We start from the raw sequence: 21,210 nt of genomic DNA, 5'->3' as shown, positions 1-21,210 counted from the left end.
CCTAAAACTATGTATACAAGTATATAATTTGTTTTCCTAATAAGTTTTAGCTATATCTGTTGAGAACAGAAAGCATTATAGGCTTATATGTTAGTCCAAAGTAATTATGTTTTCTTGATTTAAAACATTTTTAAAGGCAATCAAATAAAAATGAAATATATAAAGCTTTTATAATAATTTCAGTGTCTTATAAACAATCCTCAGAAATATCAGCATCTTGATAACTTAATAAATCAAATACCATATACTTAATTTCTCCTTACTGATTTTGAATCTTAGTACTGAATTTATTGACCACTTAGTCATTCTTCAGAAAATTCACAAACTATAATGTATGGATAGGAAAGAAATAGATTTTAATATCCAGACCAGTGAAATTCAATATATGTGTATAAATATTTATTTCTAATTTTTAGCTCATGCTTTCTTGCCTTCAAGGAGCTTAATGTATATAGGGAATGTAGACCCATGAAGCAAAAAATATTCTAGAGAATAGTAGATGTTTGTAATAGATAAAAGGAGTGGTATGAAATCAGACCAAGTAATTACAGAAAACTTCACAGAGGAAATGCTTTTACACACCAGCAGCAACAAAGCTGCACTCACTGTGTCATTTATTCCCTCTGTGCCTTTGTTCCTGCTTTCTCTTTTGCCTAGAAAGTTGTTCTTCCTTTCTACTGTCACCCAAATAACTGCTTCTTTTCCACTAAGACTGAGTTCAGGTGGCTTTCCTATAATTCCTCAGGGCCATAAATGTTCACATTCCTTTCACTGCATGTCTGCATCAGGTTTTAATTATCTGTTTATATCTCTGTCTCTCAGGCTAGACCTTTCCACAAGGTCAAGATCTGTTTTACTCATTTTTGTATCCAAATAGAAAATAATAAATAGCCCTCAATAAAGATAGAAATGAATGTGAGAATATTTGCAATGATGAGAGTTGCAGAAAACCCAATTCAAACAATTATCATGAGCCAAACCAAGAATTTAATGGTTCTTGAAGCTGAAAAACTACAGAGTTTCAATTCTTGCTTGATCCAGGAGTAAAATCATATCATTCATATCCACTCTTTATTTTTTTATCGCTACGTTCTTGCATGTTGACTTCATTCTCAGGCAAATTAAAATTGCTGTGGAATTAACAGGAAACTGTCTCCCTCGGTCCCTTCCTCTCTCTTTCTTTCTATTTAAACATTTTACACACATCTTACTGTGTTTCAGAGGTTCTAGCTAGATTATTATGATTTCCTCTAATGCCAGGGTAAAAAAATGCTTTAATGTTCCTTTTGCCACATACCTACACTTAGAACTAGGAACTTTGTCAATTCCATTTAGTGTGAAAAACTGTGAAAACTTTTTCAGAGAAAAATAATGATTTTGTAGCCATAATTAAATATTTCTGACTGTGACAAAGTAATTGCTAAATATGCCACATTTTTCTTTTCCTTTCATGCTCCATTTTGTTTATTATATCAGAAAACAAGTAAATATAGCTATTGATACCAATCGCCAAGTTCCAAGCCAAAACCAAAAAAAAAAAAGAAAGAGAAGAGCATCAAATTTTATGGGTAGTTGGTTGGACATTTTCTTAGAAAGGGACTCTAAGTTTTTAAAATAAATTTTGTTAGTTGCAAAATGCCTAAAGACTTCATGTTCTTTTTTTAAATTAAATTATTATTAAAACATTCATTATTAAAACACTGTTGGTCACTTTCCATGTACTACTGTGAGAGAATAGAGACACCAAAAGTTTAGGAACTCATCTGGGGTGAGGGAAATAATGAGTTTGTTTATGGAGACATTAAATTTGAGATGACTGTTTAGTGGCAAAAGCCTTATTCATTGCCTTCTATGGGCCAGGAATTAGTGACCCAAAGGCCCCCATCTCATGGAATGTATATTTTAGTGAGACTGAGACATTTAAGTTTATATTCTTATAACATTTGGATGTGTGATTCTATGCTGCAGTGAGGATATTGGTACTGGAGATACGTATTTGGGAGTCACTTATATCGTCATTATTCTCCTCCAGATAAAAATTTATGAAGTGAAACAGTCCATTCCCATCCCTACTATCTCCAGTTTTATTTCCCTGAAGTGACCTTTTAGTGGTTTTATTTTTTTGTTCTTCTCGTGGTTACCTCCATAATTCCAAATATTATAGTTATTCCTCTTTTATTAATTTATCTACTAAACATAATACCTATTGATTCTCTAATAGAAAAGATGTGATTTTTTATTATTATATTGTACTATTGTATTATTCCCTTTGATATTTAGTAACTTATTTCTAAATTAAAAGCAATATCTAGGTCATTATGTAGAATTAAAATCAATGAAACTCGCTTTCAAATCCAATAGCATTTAATTGTTCCTTATAGGGACACATGATTTTGAAATTCAAGTTTTTTTAGTGTCCAGGTCAATTTTTTTACTAGAATCAACGACCACTCTACAAAGAAAGTTTCCCCTGACAAGGGTTATTTTGTTGCTGAACAAACGTTTCCACCACTTTCCTTTGCTCATAATACCCCTTTCTTATTGGGTTCCTACACATTCTTCCGGGTCTAACTCAGATGTTATTTCTTTTGACAAATGTAGTATTTCTTAACCAGAACTCGACTATGTGACAGTTTGGTCCTCACAGACATTTACGACATTATTATATGCTTTATCTCATAATTGTTTCACAATTTAACTTTTTTTCATTAAATTGTAAACTTCTTGGAACCAGGGTCCAGGTCGTCTATATCATTTTATTACCTAGAGTGGCCTGCTACAATATACTTTACATATTGGTTGATTAATAAATATCCTTTTACTACTGAATAAATATATTCATGAATATTGGGGTCTTCCTCACATTAAAGATGTTCTAAAATCTTATCTGATTGCAATATGTTATGATGTAGCATACCTAAAAAAATACATATTGTCAGAAATATATATATATTAATGGAACAAAAAGATGAACTGGTAGTATTTGATGGACAAATATTATTTACTATTTACATCTGATAGAGTTTCAAAAATCAAGAAAATTTATTCAAATTTGAATATTTGGGGCTCTGATCATCAGAATAATTACGCCTCATTCAGTGCCTTAGGGAAAGAAAAATTTTTTCAGAACAGTTTCATTTATATGTCCCATGTTTAAGCTCCAGAGAGAGATAAATGTAGGTCATTATTGGTAAAAAGATAAAATTTTGCATTTGGATCAGGAGCCATAGAAATCAACTAGATTTCTCTCACAGAAAGTAAAATAAAATTGAGTTTATGTATGCATATTCAGGTTTTTTTATAGGAAAAACAAGAAAGTCATATATACTACCTTTCTCCTACTTTTAGCAAATTATTACATTAGACACACATTAGGAAAGATAAATTTTGGAAACTTTTGCAATTGGATAGAAATTCAAAGGAAATAGGATAAGAAAAGAGATAAATGTTAAAGTGAGAGAAACAGTGAATTGAACAAAAATGGCAACCTGAGAAGCATAAATTTCTGTCGTCTATGTTGTAGGTATGGTGTTCTTCCCCTTGAAGTTTTCCAGCATTTGCGGACTACCTGGAAATTCGGCAATGCAGGATACCTTCTAGAGGCTTTCACTGCCTATGGAGGGTTGCAGGAAGGTGGAAGAAGGATGGTGATATTTTGCAAAGGGTCATGATGTCTAAGTTTCATTTTTTATCTGGAAAATATTTCATCAAACTTTATAGAGAGGGAAGTTATTTATGAAAGGATACCAGACATGTGGGCTAGGGATCAGAGAGGCCTGCGACTCTCAAAAACTCAGCACTGACAAACTTCTTCAATCTATATGAGGAGTAAGTATCCTATCATGTTGATCTTACTAATCACTTCTCTCCATTGTAAGGCAAGACACGGGGAAGCCAATGAGCTTAGTAAGGTGGCCAGTGAAAGTTCCAGCTCCTCTGTGCACCACACAATGTCATGCACTGAGTGAATCGGCTTCCAATCTAATATTATCCTTAATCACCCCATGCAGAAAACTAAAAAACAGGTGGTAATGCCGGAATTCCAACAATTTGCTTTTTCAAGTTAAATACAGAACAGATTTAGAGAACTAGGCTTTGAGAAAACTAAAAGAACACTCTGTAAAACATTGTTTTTAATTGGCTTAAGTCAGAACATGATTTGTTAATTTTACTGACAAGTTTTGATTCAAAATCCAGCGATATCCAGTTTCTAAATAAAGGTATAAAATCATATTTGAAAGTAATTTTAAAAACTAATAAATTGTCATAAAATATGACTTTGGTATGCATGATTTGAGCCAGTCAGTAACCACAAACCACAGGATTGGCACTCTAAGAACTGTAAGAATATGTAAAGGAATAGATGATGTTAAAGCCTCAGTATATGGCTCAATTTGAATGAATAAATCAATCAATGAGCACTTCTTATTTTGCATAGCATTTTCCATCATATCCTTCCATTCAAAGAATCCTTAGCCACCCAGTCCTGAAACATGGGAATCTTTCTGGAATTCTCCCTCTCCTTAGGCTTCCATATTAAATAATCCTCTTAAATTGTATTGGTGTGTCCTACTCAATGTATCTGAAATTCTTGTTTCTTCATTTCTATTTCCAATGCTTATTCCGATCCCTCCTTTTTTAATCAAAACTATTGCAATAGTACTTTTCTGGTCTTGCTGTTTCTAATATTTGTCCACAAACACTCAGGGCCAGCAATCAAATTGTGGTGTCTATATGTATGTGTATACAATAAAAATATATATAAAAATTTAGAAACCCTGGCATGATACACATTCAAAGCTAGGTGAATGATACGATTCATATGATTTGTGTCAATTTCCTTGTGCTTTTTTACACATTGCAAGACTTATAAAATAATTGCAAATAGAATTTTTTGTTGTTGTTTATTTGTTTGTTGTCTTTAGTTAAATGATGATTTCATTGCTTGAGTACATGGACAAATTTATGAAACCAGGGAAGAGGCTGTGGAGGATTCATACTTCCAAATTTGTCCAAACAGGGAGGGAGAACTTTTTGATTTTATAATATAAAGCTAATTGGTGAATTTGGTTCTCTTATCAGAGTCAGACAGAATTTAGCATCCTTATCCTTTCTGTTCTTCTCAAGATGCTTAAAGATTTAAAGATTCTCAAGATTTTATTGCCTGTCACAAAATGTGCAACGCCATATGGGTCTCTCTGGATCACACTGATTTGAGGGGGAGTCAGGCCCTTCTTGGCCAGTTTGTAAATGTGCTTCTTCACAGAGCCAGATGTCAACTTCAGCCAAGCAGGGACGCTGTGGCTATGGGACAGAGAGGACTGGGACAGGCGCACATTCTAACTATGATGGCTGTGGTTAGGCAGCAAATAGGGAGGAAGTAGGGAAACGCTGGCGGGAGCCTTAGAAATAGTTTTAATTAAAAATATATATATATATATGTTATTACAAATGAATTATCTCACTATCAGTTAAAACTGATCAAGTACTTACTTGCTTGTAATTAATTATCCAGTGGCCCATGATTATTTACACACAGAGTAAAGATTCCCTAATGCGAATTTTAAGACATTTGCATCTGACTTCCTATATTTTGGCTACATTTTTGGTAGGTTAAACATACAATTTATTGTCCCAACCAAGACAGTTTAATAGTGAAAAGAGGTCCTTTTAAGAAGTACAACTGAACAACCGTTCTAAACAGAGATTGGCCAAATAGATAAAAGATACTTCTAATCGTTTTTTTCTTTTTTAAAGAAAAAGTTTTACTTTTTTAAAATGTATGTGAAAGAATGGGGAAAGAATTATTTTTGCTTTTAGTTTCTCTTAATCATATTTTACCACAGAATTATTATTTATAACCTAAAATAATCTCCTTCTCCTTCATTGGAATGTCTTTTTTTCCTTCATTTGTATTCTCTGAAGTCCAAATATATGATATGATATAGATGCAAACTTATTTAAAATTATTGGGCATTATTATAAATTATTTCAGTAGAATGTAAGCTCCATAAGGGTAGGAGTCTTTGCCTATCTTATTAATAGTTTTAACAATGGTGCCTTGAAAGTACCTGACATATAATATTTATTGAATAAGATAATTTGATTAAAGGTAAGTGCATTGACAAAAAGCTCCCATGAGGTCATTTCTAGTACTCTTATTTTTGAAAAAAAAGCAAAACTTTATCTAATGTACTTGTTTAAATAGTGTATTATTATATTTCTATTGTGTAGATGTGTTGTACATAATATAGTCAGATAATTTAGAAGTAGGGGACAGAATGGAGTTCATAGTATTCAATCTTTTAATTTTACAGATGGGGAACTTGAGGCCAGAAAGTGAATAAAGACACAAAATATGTTATAAAATGAATGCTAATCAAAGCTCAGGTCATAATTCCTACAGCTTTCTCCACTCCTCATAGGGCCTCCACTATCTCCCCACTAAAAATAGTGTTTACATTTTAAAAAGTATAGACTTTAATTAATAACATTGTACCAATATTGGTCATTTAGTTATGGCAAATGTACCATATTAATGTAAGATATAAAGTATTGGGGAAACTAGCTGTGTGTATATGGGAATTCTCTGTATTATATTTGCAAATTTTTGTAGATCTAAAACTGTGTTGAAAAATCAGTATTATTTTTTAAATGTCATTTGTATTCAGCATAAAAATAGATAAATAGATCACTAAGATGGTCTGTGAATATTGTCCTTGTTAAAAAGTTGACACTGAAGATTAGCAGAATCAGTTGTAATCCAAATATATTACTTCCAGTCCAGGAACTTAGATCCTAAACAAATCTTGTGTGCCTTCCAATTGTAACATATCTTATACATCCTTGTATATTCATAGATATAACTGTAGTATTGGCTTACACTGCCACAATTAATTAATTGATATAGTCACTTACAAAAGATGCTTGTTCAATAATATGAACCAAAGAGTCATATAATAAACATCAACTAAACATCAACTAATAACTGCTACCTCTGTAGTTTTTGTTCACACTAAAGTTTACTTACTTCCAGAGAACATTTTAAGAAGAGGAATACTGTTGACTGTGTATTCAGAAGATATGGTACTATTCTCCATACCCAACATGATTCAAGACACGGTCTTTCTGTTGTTACCATCTTAGGCCACCAAAGAAGGCAAAGAAAATATGTTTAAATATGTGTGTTTTCATTTAAAGTTACCAGTTGGAGTTTCCACTGGTGTTTGTGGAAACATCATTTAAAGACATATAATAAAGATATTGAATAAAGGCAACTTCTCACTAAGGTAATCAGCTTTCCCTTTGTAACACTTTTAATAGGATTTTACTGTGGAAAGGTTTGGAATGTTTCTCCATATTTTGTATCCTGGCTCAACCAAATGTTTTTATAACTTTGTGTACATGTCAAAGGTCCTCTGCGGGAATTCTGTGGGAAATATGTAGACTGACCTGCACATAAGGAACAAGGAAAACATCACAGCATGGGATGGTATGGAAGTTAAAATGAAATATTTGCAGCTCTATGCATGGTTCTTTTAAAATCTTCCATAGGAGGTCTGCGTTGTGCTGACAGAGGAGTCACATTTTTATGGTGAGAATGCTGTTTAGAATTAAACACTGAGCATGATTCCCTGCACAGATTTAGAATCCATTAACCATTGGGTAAAATAACAGTGGTATTTGAAACTTTGTCACTTAAATCAATTTTCTTTTACTGTAACACCCCAAAGTAGGGATGGGAGAGGTAGACTGTCCCTTCCAATCTCTGTTAGCTGATGTCTTAGTAATAAATGGAAGCTAAAATGTGCTGTCAGAGGTGGATGTCAAATCTTCACTGTTATGTGATTAGCTGCCAATGTTATCACTGATTGTTGCCTTTAACAACAAAGAGAATGTTGATGTGAAATTACAGAAAGTTCTATTTGCTTAATTTCTCTAAGATCTATTAAAAAGTTCTACTCCTTTAAGAAAAATTCCCAGTACAGTTCTTAATAATGTATTTAATTTTTAAATAATTTAACTATTGAATATTGTGGTGATTAGGAAGAAAAAGTGATTTCAATAAGAATCATTGAATAAATCATGAGAGATTGTGAGAAATCAATGCATGTAATATGTTGTTTTTTTATTTCATTTGATAACTTCCAATACTTTTGTTTTTGAGTTATCAGTTTCACTAAGATCTTTAGAAAGTATTCAAAAGGCAAGCAAAAGAAATAAATAGAAAAGTAAGGAGACAAAAAGCAACCCCACCACTGCCATCCCAGGATAAATGAAAATTGTTGAGAACACAAAACTAGTTTAGAAGAGATAGGATTAGTAGAAATTATGGCTTTCTTTTTACCTGCTGACAATAAGTGTTTAAATGTTTATTATTAGTATTAGGTGGCAAAACAGATCACAGTTTTAAAATTCATGTTGGTATTTCAATAAATATGCACTAAATTATATATTGTAAAAATATTATACACATTTATGTGTTATGTTGACAGAGGAGCCACATTATATATATTATGTTATGTGGCTCCTCTGTCAACACATATAATGCTGAGCCACATTATGTGTGTGTGTGTGTGTGTGTATGTATCTATATCTGTATATAATGTGGCTCCTTTGTCAACACGACGTAAAATCTTGCAAACCAATGGTCTAAGATTCATCACAATCTACTGAATAGACACAGAAAAATGATACTATTCATTGATAGGTCTTTCAATTTGCTGAATGACTTAAGAATTACATATTTTAAGTTTTAGTGGTTTAGTCTTCTCTAAAATAGTTATTATAGTTTCCTCTATTTCAAAGTTCTTAACTGATTAATAAGTGTAAAATCTGCAAACTAAAAAATGCTTTTTAAAATAGGACATATGTTTGTTGGTTGGTTGCCCGGCTTATTTGATAAGCATTTTCTGGCTTTTAGGAATAATTCCCCTAAGTATTTGATATAAATAGAATAACAAAGTTTACTAAAAAAATGATATTATCATTAACTTTCTGAGTATAAATAAGTGTCAGAACCAGGAGAGATGCAATAACAAAACAAAATAAAACAAAGCAAAAGAAAAATCTTGGAAAAATACCAACCTTCACACAAAAAGCTTACATTCCTTATCCTTACTCCTCTGTGATACTGGTGCTTTGCTAGACTCATTCCATCTAACTGTTCTTATTTCACAATCTTATTTTCTTTTTTTTTTTTTTTTTTTTTTTTTTTTTTTTTTTTTTTTTTTTTTTTTTTTTGAGACAGAGTCTCGCTTTGTTGCCCGGGCTAGAGTGAGTGCCCTGGCGTCAGTCTAGCTCACAGCAACCTCAAACTCCTGGGCTTAAGCGATCCTACTGCCTCAGCCTCCCGAGTAGCTGGGACTACAGGCATGCGCCACCATGCCCGGCTAATTTTTTTTTTTTCTATATATATTTTAGTTGGCCAGATAATTTCTTTCTATTTTTTTAGTAGAGACGGGGTCTCACTCTTGCTCAGGCTGGTCTCGAACTCCTGACCTTGAGCGATCCACCCGCCTCGGCCTCCCAGCACAATCTTATTTTCTTATAGTTTTCAGCACTTATTACTACTAAGTAATTAAACAAGTTATAGTCTTCCGTTTCTCAGAATTCATGTTTGAGAATAATTTTCTTAACCCTATAAAGATCCAAATTGACTATCTCTGAGAATACTTTAAGCATTCTGCATTTCAACAACTGTCGATTAAATAATTACGGGAGATATAATCTTTAACAGTAACAGCAGAAATATAATTATTCTATAGATGAACTGTCTGGATAGGTTAATGACACTTGGGAAACTCTAGGTAAAGTACCGAGAAACTTTAATTATCTTTTCCACACAAAAATTCATAGAATGCTGCACTATGATGAAATGTGGAGGTAAGGTTTCAAGATACATTTAGGGAATGCTTTCTTAAACAAATGATTTAGACACACAAAGCAAGCAAGTACATTGAATTTGACTTGAGCAGAGGGCAGAACCGAGTACAGACAATTTAGCTCTAATAAATATTGATCACAACACAAGTCAACATTAAGATGAGTGAGTAAATATTTAAAGTATCTCTTCTGTGCTTATCAACTTTTGAAAAGGAAACTATGGTAAAATATAAGAAATTAGAAAATATTGAAAATAACAGGTACTTTTAAAATGAAAACTGAATAGATTATATTAAAACACAATCTTTTGCTTATTATTTGCACCATAAAATCAAATGTTGAAGCAAAGAAATGACTCTTTACAACTCAAATTGTCAACTACCAAGGTATGCTGTTATTAAATAAAAAATCATATTTTTAAAAAGTAGGAGTATGAATAAAACAAGATAGCAAAATATCATGAAGTATATGTGTAAAATTGGGGAAATATTTTCACAAAGAAAAAATACTTCTTTAAATGTAGTGATTCAAGTTCTAAAACAAGCTATTTTTTTAAGATGTGAACACTTATTAAACACTGTGCAAAAAGAGTGACATGAAATAGGAGTAAAACTCAGTGAATTATTTTCACCAAATCTTCAATTGAGAAGTTTTTTTGGTGAATTATTTTTTTTGAAATGGTAATAAATAAGAAAATAAAAGTAATAAAGTCATCTAAACGTTTGGGATATTCTATTAATCTTAATTAGGAAACTAGATATCAGCATAATATAAAAGTAAATCAAAAGGCCAGGATATCTGAAGAAATATCAGTATAAAGTTTCAAATGTTATATAGAATTTGGAATTTTCAGAAATTGCTATTATGCTTGAAGAACGAGAGATTGTCAAAATGGTTTGTACAACTACAAGAAATGCAGATAACTTTCTATAACTGCACTGTTGAAAGTGGTACCTATTGGCCACGTGTGTCTATTTAAATTTAAATTAATTGAATACAATTTAAAAATCAGACCCTCAGTTACACTAGCCACATTTTCAACACTCAGTAGCCACATGTTATAAGTGGCTATTCAATTGGACAGCTCAAATATTGCCATCATAGCAGAATATTCTACTGAACAATCCTGTTCCAGATAACTAATGATATTCACTCACTCCAAGCTTATAGAATACAAAAATTGCCAGCATCATAGACTACTCACCTAATAGAATGATATGTAGGAGAAAGTAATTCTGCTGTTTATTAAGAAGGAAATTATAACTGACTGAGCTAAGAGATTTCTGAGAAACTATGTAAAATGTGGGTAGGAAGGCAAGCAGGCATCATTTATTGGAATTGGAACATGAACATACACATATTCTTCCACCTAAGACAAAATCTAAAAAGAACAATGTTTATATTAAAAGTAATTCCATCAACTGGAAATAACATCCTGACCTTAGAAACCAAAGGAAAGTAGAGGTCAATACGGAAATGTGAACACAGTGCAGATTCATTGATAAGCTCTAAAATTGCCTTAAATAAATAAATAAAACACAGACCTTCAAAGCCCACATGTATGAAGTAACATATTTAGGGGACTTATTCTAATCAATCCGAAATGATGATAGACTTTGAAATACTAAACATTTATTTGGTTTATTTTCTTCCCTGAGGACAGAAGTTTAATATTTCACACACAGTCCAGAAGGATGACCAATATTGGATTCCTTCAATGACACTAAAAGAATTATTTGGGTGATGGGCTTGCTTATAGTTGTGACTCAAGCATTACAAAAGTGATCCATGTAACCAAAATTATTTGTACCCCCGTAATATTTTGAAATTAAAAATGGAAAATAAAGAATTAAAATCCAAAAAGTATTTCAAATTCATATACAAAATATGGAACATTCTGTAACATATGCAAAGCACGTAAATACAGAAAAACCATAGCTTCTCCTGCAGTTCTCTTTTGCTTCGGACTGGGAGTGAATGATTTTTTTTTTTGATTCTGTAATGGTTTTTACTTACTGTACTCAAAGAAGTAAAAATGTAATTGCTGGTTTGGTCCATCTCTCACATCCCAAAAACATAGATAGAAAATTTTGAAGAGAATTCCAGGGGATTCAAAAACATCATGAAGCTATTTTGGGAATTTTCCTAGATCCAGTGGTCTAGAAGCTAATAAACTTCATTTGAAAAGATAATTGAGAAAATCATAAAATTTGTGTCTTTCACAGAGAAGTAGCATTCTTAGTCTCAATCTGGAAAAATGTTTTATGTGCCCCATGAACTAGTATGACTTTTGTTTGCTTGCTTTTTAGTCTAGGTGCAGAAGTTTTCAAATTTTGCTTATAGTGATATTATGTATTAAAGTGCTTAAGTGAAATGTTAAATAGAAATCATATCTACAAAATGAAAAATAGGTATTTTTTTGGCATATGTTTATTTAAATTTCAAATTTGTGCTATTTATGTATTATAATGTTAATCCATGTGGCTGTTTTGATGAGCCCCAAATTCTATAACTGAAGTTTTGTAATATCAATATACCTAATAGTAATGTTTTAAACAATCATCTACCTTATACTATGAGAATACATTGTAGTTTTTTAGTTTCATTCTTTCTGCGTTTTTTTTTTTGTCAGCTTATCTTTTGCAGAATATGGAGAAAATTTTAACTTGCATAGATAAAAATAATTGCCAATACTAACAGTTTCAATTTCTAAACCTACCATCAATCTAAAGTTACTATTTAATTTCACTGCTTCAGAAGTTTGCAAAATAACAATAGAATTTTCAAAAATTAAATTATCAAAGGTATAAAAAAGCTATACTCATTCTTTTTTAAAAATCAATAAATTTTTATTCAAGGAATTTCTCATGTGTGATTCTTTCCACTGTCAATAAGGGTCACTTTAGTTCCTACAAAGCTTGAGTCAAGATTTATGTTCAAGATAGCCCTTTTTAAAAGAACTGATGCTTAATCCACAGGTGTTCTGTCACCCCATAATTCTTTTATTTTAGTTTCTTTTATCTCCATATGAATATGGACATACTGATGAAAACTTCAAAAATTTTTCGCCATGAATCTTTGGGATATAATCTCTTAAAGCAATTTACTCTAGGGTCATTTCTAGAGTAGATAGACCTGCTTGAGTGTCACTTTCTAAATATGAATGAGTTCAAATCATATTTGATACAAAGCCATCACACTGAAGAATAGTATAGATCTGTGGGGTATACCAATATCTAAGGTAAAAAAAAAATATCACCTGGTACTTCATGCTTTTAGCAACTCTGTCTTATAGTTCCTTCCCACAGATCTAACAGTCCTGTGAGTAAAGCAAAATCATAGTTTCTCTATGAGCTGTTTCCAAAGATGTGCAGCTACAAGAAAAGCTTCATCAGAATAGACCTCAACTGCTCTCATTCTTTAGCACAAAAAGATGAAGATAGTATTTACAGTTTACAATAAGAAATAAAAAAATCCATAGTAAAATATTTTCATGAGATTTCACGCCTTATATTCAATTATTATTCAACTTTGACCAACTGTTTATTATGTAGAACACATTTTACACAAGGCAGATGTAACTTAGCTCTCTTGATTACATGTGCAATAGCATATATCCACTTTTACATCTGCTCAGGTTCAATTTATATAACAAAATGAACAAGGCATTATCAGTGTAACACTATCAACTACTTTTAAACATGAAAACATTTGTAATAGTAGCAGTGATTATAAAAGATACATGTGTGATCTAGCACCTCTTGTATTATCCTGGATAGAGCTGGAGCCCATTCTACTAAGTGAAGTATCACAAGAGTGGAAAAGCAAGCATCACATGTACTCACCATCAAATTGGTATTAACTGATCAACACTTATGTGCACATATAGTAGTAACATGCATTGGGTGTCAGGCAGGTGGGAGAGGGCAGGAGGGGATGGGTATATTCACACCTAATGGGTGCGGTGCGCACCGTCAGGGGGATGGACAAACTTGAAGCTCTGACTCAGCTGGGGCAAAGACAATATATGTAACCTAAACATTTGTATTCACGTAATATGCTTAAATAAAAAATTAAAAAATGTGTGGAAAAATATGTAATATTACATTAAGATTAAGAAGTCTTTATTCTTTAAAAGCCATCCCTAAAAAGTGAAAACATAAGTCACATAGTGGGAGATATTCAGCACATATATGACAGAGAAAGAGTTCAAATCCAAAGAATATTAAAAACTTATCCTGCCATTAAGAAAAGACAAAGAATATGGAAGGGTACAGACAAAATATGTGAAAAAGCATTTCACAACTTAGGATATCGACAGAGTCATCCAACATAATAAACAATATTAAAAAGTAAGTAAATTCTAAGAGTTGAAAAAATGTAAAATAATGAAAAATCTCATAGATTACTGGCTGAAGTGTAACTTGATATAATCACTGGAATAGCTGTTTGGCATTGAACTTCCTCTGTTATCCTGCAAGTGCATACTAGAAAGATACCCAAAAGAATTGTGTAATCACAGGCACAACAGTACATGAATATGAATAGGCAGAACAGTGGTTTTCATAATGGACAATACTAGCAAGTGACTTAAATGTCCAACACACTTGAATGAATATTTGAATTGTGAAATAATCCATAAAGGATAATGAGTAATCAACAAACTCCACACATTAAGAATAAATGACACACAATATAATTAGTAAAAAAACTAAATAAAAAATCTTACATATTGTATATTTCTTTTAAAATGAAATTTGAAACTGGGAAATTTAATTGTAATGTTTAAGAATTTATAAATATACTAAACAACAATAAAGAATATCAAATAACAGATTATCTTAAAAGCCAAGATATTGGTTATCTTTGGAAGAGTAGATGAGAAAGTGACTGGAGAAGACAAAAAGGGACTTTAAGGCTACTGGCAATATTCTATACCTTTATCTGAGTCAAACGTGTTCACTTTATGATAATTTATAAGCTTACACTTTTGTTTTGTATATCTATCTGTGTGTGTGTTATATTTTTACAATAAATGTAACAATGGGTGTTAAAATGCAACAGGATTTAGATCACTCATTGAGGAGACCCACTCCATGTCCATCTGGGCCATTTACCAAGGCATGTCAGCCCAGGGATCTGGCAGTGGTTACCCAAAAGGTCAAACTTTTAATCATACTTTAGCTTTTGTTTGTTTATAAGACTAAATGAATAAATGAAAGTTATACCCTAGAGTGTGTATCACAGTTCAAAGCTAAGGAAGTCAAATTCAGTCACTGAGACAAACACAACATTAGAGAAGCTAACAATGGAAAGAAGTAGAAAGTAAGAGTAAATGCTGAAAGTAATTCCACGTGTATTTTTACTAATCACTGATCAACCACGCTGTTTGAGAATTCACTAGCCTAGCTATGGACAGAGTAAAACAGTAAAAATTACAAACCAAATGACTGTATCATATTAAATATTTGAACATGGGTTTTTGTAAGTCGTGTAAAAACATAGTCTTGTTTATGACTGTCAGTTCTTTCAAGGTCCCCAAAAGAAATAGTATACTCAGAGCTTAAGACCAAACCTACACATTCTTATTAATATTATGCTTTGCCACCAAAGCCCAAGATGATCCTTTTTTTTTTTTTTTTTAGCTAGGCTGATAAGGCATTCTTTTGTCTACATTAAAGGCAAACTTAAAGACCCTATTTCCATTTTTTCTTAGCCCACATCTATTCTAAGACTTACATGGTAAGAAAAAAATCAGTGCAAAGAAAAGCATATCCTCATGTGTAAGAAAAGACAGGCGAGCTCTCCTCAAGGCTTACTGAATTGTGGGTCTTTTGTAGGCTTTTTTATCTAGGGTAAGAAGTTAGCTGGGGCTCATAAGTGGAGGAGATAGAAATACTCGCAAAGAATGGATTTCCAGAAGTAAACAGTATGAATCTAACACCATGGACCTAGCTCTTGAACTGTCTATATAAGTATTTCTCCTTGGGAATTGAATAGATAGGGTAAGAAAGACCAAAATGCAGCATTGTATACCCCTGGGGCCAGATGGTTGGGCAGCTATGCTTTCCTTGATTGGTCTAATAATAATGGCTGCCCTGCACTGAGGTTGCATGAAATGTGCCAGACACCGTTCAAAATGTTATTCATATACTATCTCATTTATACATCACAAAAAATAAATAAGGAAAGTGTTACATTTTACAAGTAGGGAAAGTAACAATTGGAGAGGCTAAAAAAATTGCATGAGGTTATGCATGGTAAAAAAGGAAGCCAGGATTTAATGAAGAACTTACTGACTCCTGAACAAATATTTTTCCAACTAAACCACAGTGACTTATGAGAGTCCTCCAATACACTAATCTCTACATATGAACACTTGAAGACAGTTTTGGATTACCATTTAATTAAAAAAATAAACATTAAATAAATAAAAATTTAAAAAATAACAGAAAAAGGAAAGTTATTTATAGGAACAAGAAAATTCATCAGGAAAGTACAATATATTCTGCTATGACACAAGGTCATAAAAAATTTTTAATTTTCAAATATGAATATGGCATTAAAGATGGGTTAAACTTATAGAATTGTATAAGTTCTATTATGATTCTATACATATAGAATGCTGTAATTTAGTGCTATGATTTACATAGACATATATAAAATCTAAGATTGCTCTAAAAAATATATTTCTTATGAACTATGAATGAGCCCATTTAAAACTCAAATGAATGATTCTTTACAAGCATGTGGGGAGTTTATAAATTTCTATACCACCAAATATTATGCATAATAAACAGTTAAGTTAAATTTCTGTTTGATAGACAAAAGCAAGTCTTAATGACATTTGTGAAACTCTCCTAACTCTGCCATTATATGAATTATTCTGGCTAAAATTACAAAAAACTAAAATCATGGAAAGGATAGATTATTAGCCCAGTCAGTATGGAAAGTCTTCTATACTGAGGTATCCATTTTCTAGTTGTGATTGCCTGAATTATTTGGATTTTCTCTTTTCAATCTTTTTACCTCACTCATTATACAAGAAATGTATAAATTTCTACTACAAAGGTAGAGACTAACCATTTAGAGCTGCATTCGAAATTACTATGATGAATAAAAGTGTTTAATAATTGTAATAACTTTGTAACCCCTTGACAATCTTACAGATAATTATTATTTTAGACTATAAATACTACCTCCAAAAAGGCAAACTGTCATCTACTTTGAATCATGTAATTGTCAGTCTTCTGTTCAAAATTCTAAACCATAGCAACAGAAATTTACTTACCATTTTAAGGAATGCAGGTAGGAAACTAAAGGGAATAATTAGCTAAGAGACCAACAGGCAGAAATGTAAGGATGTTTAAATATTTCACGTGAATTCATTATTTAGTTAAATTGTGTTTATTTAGAAGAGTATTTACATGTACATATACATTCTCCGTGTGTGTGTTGTATTCCTCATAAAATATGTATTCTATGTATACATACACATGTGATATTACATGTATGGAATACATATATTCCATATATATGAACTTAATAAATGTTTTACTACACATACACATACACACACACCACATATACACACACATATTCCAAGATGAAGTAGAAATCTATGGCCATTGCTTTTACAATTGTAAGGGATGAAACAGTTCTTGTAAACATCCTGTTTTACAGAGCTAAATCACATTATGTGAAAGACAAATCAATACACCTGTTTCCGGGGAAAAAATTGGAGATTTAATTTATCTTAGATCTATGTTCAGAAGTTAGGCAGTAACTCAGTGTTACTTTGATCCATAGGACTTTTCAGAATAATCTTTATATGGTAACAACTGCTAATAGAAACATTTCCTTTTGTGTTATCTTTACTAGCACTTTTGTTATTATTATTTAAGTAAAGTACCCAAAAAATAAATCCAGGTGAAATACAAAAGTTATATTAAAAAATATATTTGAACTATTTTAAATTTAAACATACTTTATGATATTGTGATAATTGTATTAAGAAATCTAATTTTTTTCAAGAAACTTTCTAGCATAAGTCTCTTGCTCAAAGCCACACTTTTGTGAAAGATTGAAGTTCACAAAGATTGAAATACTAGAGTCTGCCATAAATCAACATATTCATTTGGTAATATACTTTAGGGGACAATTATGAAAGTGTCAGGGAAAACATATTGGTTATTTAGATACCATGCAGACCCAGCCCCATTAAAATAATCCGTACTGTTAAAATACAAACAACAATAAAACACATCAAATTATTTATTACCTTTGCATACAAAAGACTGATCATTTGATTAAATTTAGTTGTGGTTTTTGTTTAGAATATGTAACTTTGTATTAATGGGGAGGTTTTGCTGAGACCCTAAAATGATGGATAGGAGCTACAAGGAGCAGTGAAGGTGAATATATTCAAACCGCTCTGAGAACCGTTTGTCTAATTCTGAAATTCTTCACCTGAATCCTGGCTGCAAAGATCTGAAAGCTGCAGAATGATCTGAGCAAATATATTGATGGCAACACAGAGGAGAAGCTGTTGCTGCAATCGAATATATGTGGTATGTGTAGGAAAGAGAGCTAGCATCTAGATTCTGCTCAAGAAAGTTGCTTGGTAGTGGTGAGAAGGACTGGGAATGAACAGCTGGATTCCTAGGAGGATGTGGAAGCCAGATGTGAGAATTCTAATCCAGTAAAAATATTTTAGTCATCAAAAAGACTAGCTATTAAGAATACAGCAGGGTGGCTATAACATGAATTTAGATCTTTGAAATGAAAATGGCTATAAGAAGAAAAAGACAGAAAGAATATTTCTGTAAAATCTTGGATCACAAGTAGCACTGCTTTGGGTCCCTGTAGTGGGATGTGACATAAGGGGGGAAAAGTTTCCTTGTCTTCCTTGCTATAATCCCTTTGATAGAATTGTCACACTATGTGAGCACCAGGAATACTTTGGCACAGGGCCAAGTGATAGACAGAAACAGGCACACAGGACACAAACGGATATATCTGGCAGAGTAGTGAAAGTACCCCTGCACTTGGTGAAAAAGGTATAGATGTTTGGTGAAAATATTAAACTGTCTGGTAGAACACTGGGGTATCTGAACAGATGTGAGTGCCCTGGAAAGCAGAAATCAGGAGGCCTAATCAAGACAACTTTGAGGACCCATGAAAGGGTAAGAGAAACTACAATGCTCAGTGGACGAGGAAGATAAAAAGCAGTTAGATCTAAAGCAATGGTAAAACCATAATAACCCTAGTGGAGGTGGTTAGGCTTGGTCAACCAACAGCATTCACTGTGAAACAGCATACACAGAAAATAGAACATGACTCCAGCAGAGAAGCAGCAACCCCAGTAGAAGTGGGCTGAGTCATGATTATACACAGAAATCAGAGCACTCCTCAAAGTTCTTGAAAGCTTACCAGGCAATGGGTTGAGTGGTGGGGCGGGCAATGAAAACTGAGTTCCGACATTTTCTAGATAGTTGTACCATCTAAAAGATTTTCAATTATGTTAGTGTAAAAAATTTACATCCAGAGCATGGAGGGAAAAATCAATTTATCAACATTTAAACAATTGAAAATATAACTTATTTTCTTAAATTTTTCTATCAATGTTATTTGAGTAAAAAGGACAATCCATCATGCTAAGAAAACCCTATATCAGAGTGTACCAAGTTTATTTTTCATTAACTGGATTCCCTGAAATTATAATGTGAAAGTACATGAAAATTTAGATAGTACTACATCTTCAAAAATACCATTTTTTGAACTGAAAAATATTGATGAATGTTCAGTAGTTTACATATGCTTCTAATTATTGGATATTAAAGTCATTTTCAAATTTTTACCATTGTGAATAATGCCACAATAAACACATTTTGGCTAACACTTCCCCTGCCACACACACAGGATAATTTCTTTATACTAGAATCTAGGAAGTGAAATTGCTTAAGGCACTTAACAAATATTGCTAAATTATTTTTTAAATTGGTAATTCAAACTACTTCTACCAGCAAAGTAAGACATTACACATTTTACCTTTGTTTTATCAACATAAAGTGTTCTTTAGTTTTTCCTAAGCTGAAAGGGAAAATGCATGTTTCATTGATGGTTTAACTGGCAATTTTTACTAGTAAGTATTGTGATTTTTCAAGTCAATTATTTATTAGTTATGATAATGTTAGTGATATTTTTGCCACTAATATTTTAGAGTTTTGGTGTTGCTTGCAAATTTTTATGAAGTATTTTTAACTATCCATTTACATTTGCAGCAAATAATTTTCAAATACATTAATTTCATTCCATATTAAACACATGGATTTTTCTATTACAATGTAGTTAAATCTATTTGCCTTTTCTTTGTACTTTTTCTCATTATATCTGAACTTAGAAAATTTGTTTTCCACTACCTCCACCCAGATTTAATGAATATTCATTTTTGTTTTCTTCTGTCTCTATAAATAAGTAAATATTCAACATACTTGAAATTTGTTTTGATATAAGTTGTGAAGTAAAGGGCTTAATGATTGCAAAGCAGTCATTTCAATGTGATTTACCGAACTATATATTTTTTCCATTCTTTTAGTGGGTCTTCCTACATATAGTTTTAACAATTATTAATCAACCCAGGCAAAGATTTAACCCAATATATGTGTTGGTTATCTATTGTATACATGACACTATAATAGTGAAAAATACACATTACCTATTACTGAGCAGAAAACTAGTCTTTATTTGTCCCAGTTTTCTTATAATAATTTTTCTATCTTTATTTAAAGCCCACATATGTGGACTAGCATGACAGTAAATGTTAAGTTTCATATTTCCTAGATACCAACCATTATTAGTGCATGATTTTCATAATCTTCTCTAATTCTGGCAAAACTTGATATAATATATGATGTTCGAAATTTACCTTCTAGGGTAAAGAGTATAATTTTTCATTTTATGCAAACAGTATATATATATATAGTAGATGACTTGTACATGATTAAGAAATGAAATTAAAATCTGGCATCAGATACATTTGGATTCAAATTTTGACTTGGGAATTGATTAGTCTTTAGGAAATTATTTAACCTCTCCAATCCTGAATTTTGTTTTATATCTGTGAACAGTAATGTTGCATTTTTAATTGCAAAAATGACTTCCTAGCACTGCCCATGGCATATAGTGGCCCAAGGTTATATATTTAGTGGTTTGTGGCATGAAATTAATTTTTAATATTTAATACCATACTTTAATTACCTAGCAGCTACATGTAATAGAAAATTAAAGACGTAGACTGGCACTTACTTCAGAGGAGAGGGTCAA

The 21,210-nt window shown here is 31.9% G+C and overlaps 1 non-coding gene and 1 pseudogene across 1 annotated transcript; both read right to left on the bottom strand.

The window, feature by feature from the left end:
• Positions 1-4,963: 4,963 nt before the first annotated feature.
• LOC138395966 (small ribosomal subunit protein uS15-like) overlaps positions 4,964-21,210 on the bottom strand; it is an 87,559-nt pseudogene continuing 71,312 nt past the window's right edge.
• LOC138396197 (small nucleolar RNA SNORA18) lies at positions 13,168-13,293 on the bottom strand. Its single transcript, XR_011235662.1, has one exon. It is a non-coding gene; the product is annotated as a small nucleolar RNA SNORA18 (small nucleolar RNA).

This window comes from Eulemur rufifrons, chromosome 15, assembly GCF_041146395.1.
Source record: "Eulemur rufifrons isolate Redbay chromosome 15, OSU_ERuf_1, whole genome shotgun sequence".
Taxonomy (NCBI): Eukaryota; Metazoa; Chordata; class Mammalia; order Primates; family Lemuridae; genus Eulemur; species Eulemur rufifrons.
Note: the sequence above shows the minus strand (reverse complement) of the source record. Positions and strands in the feature narration are given on the sequence as shown.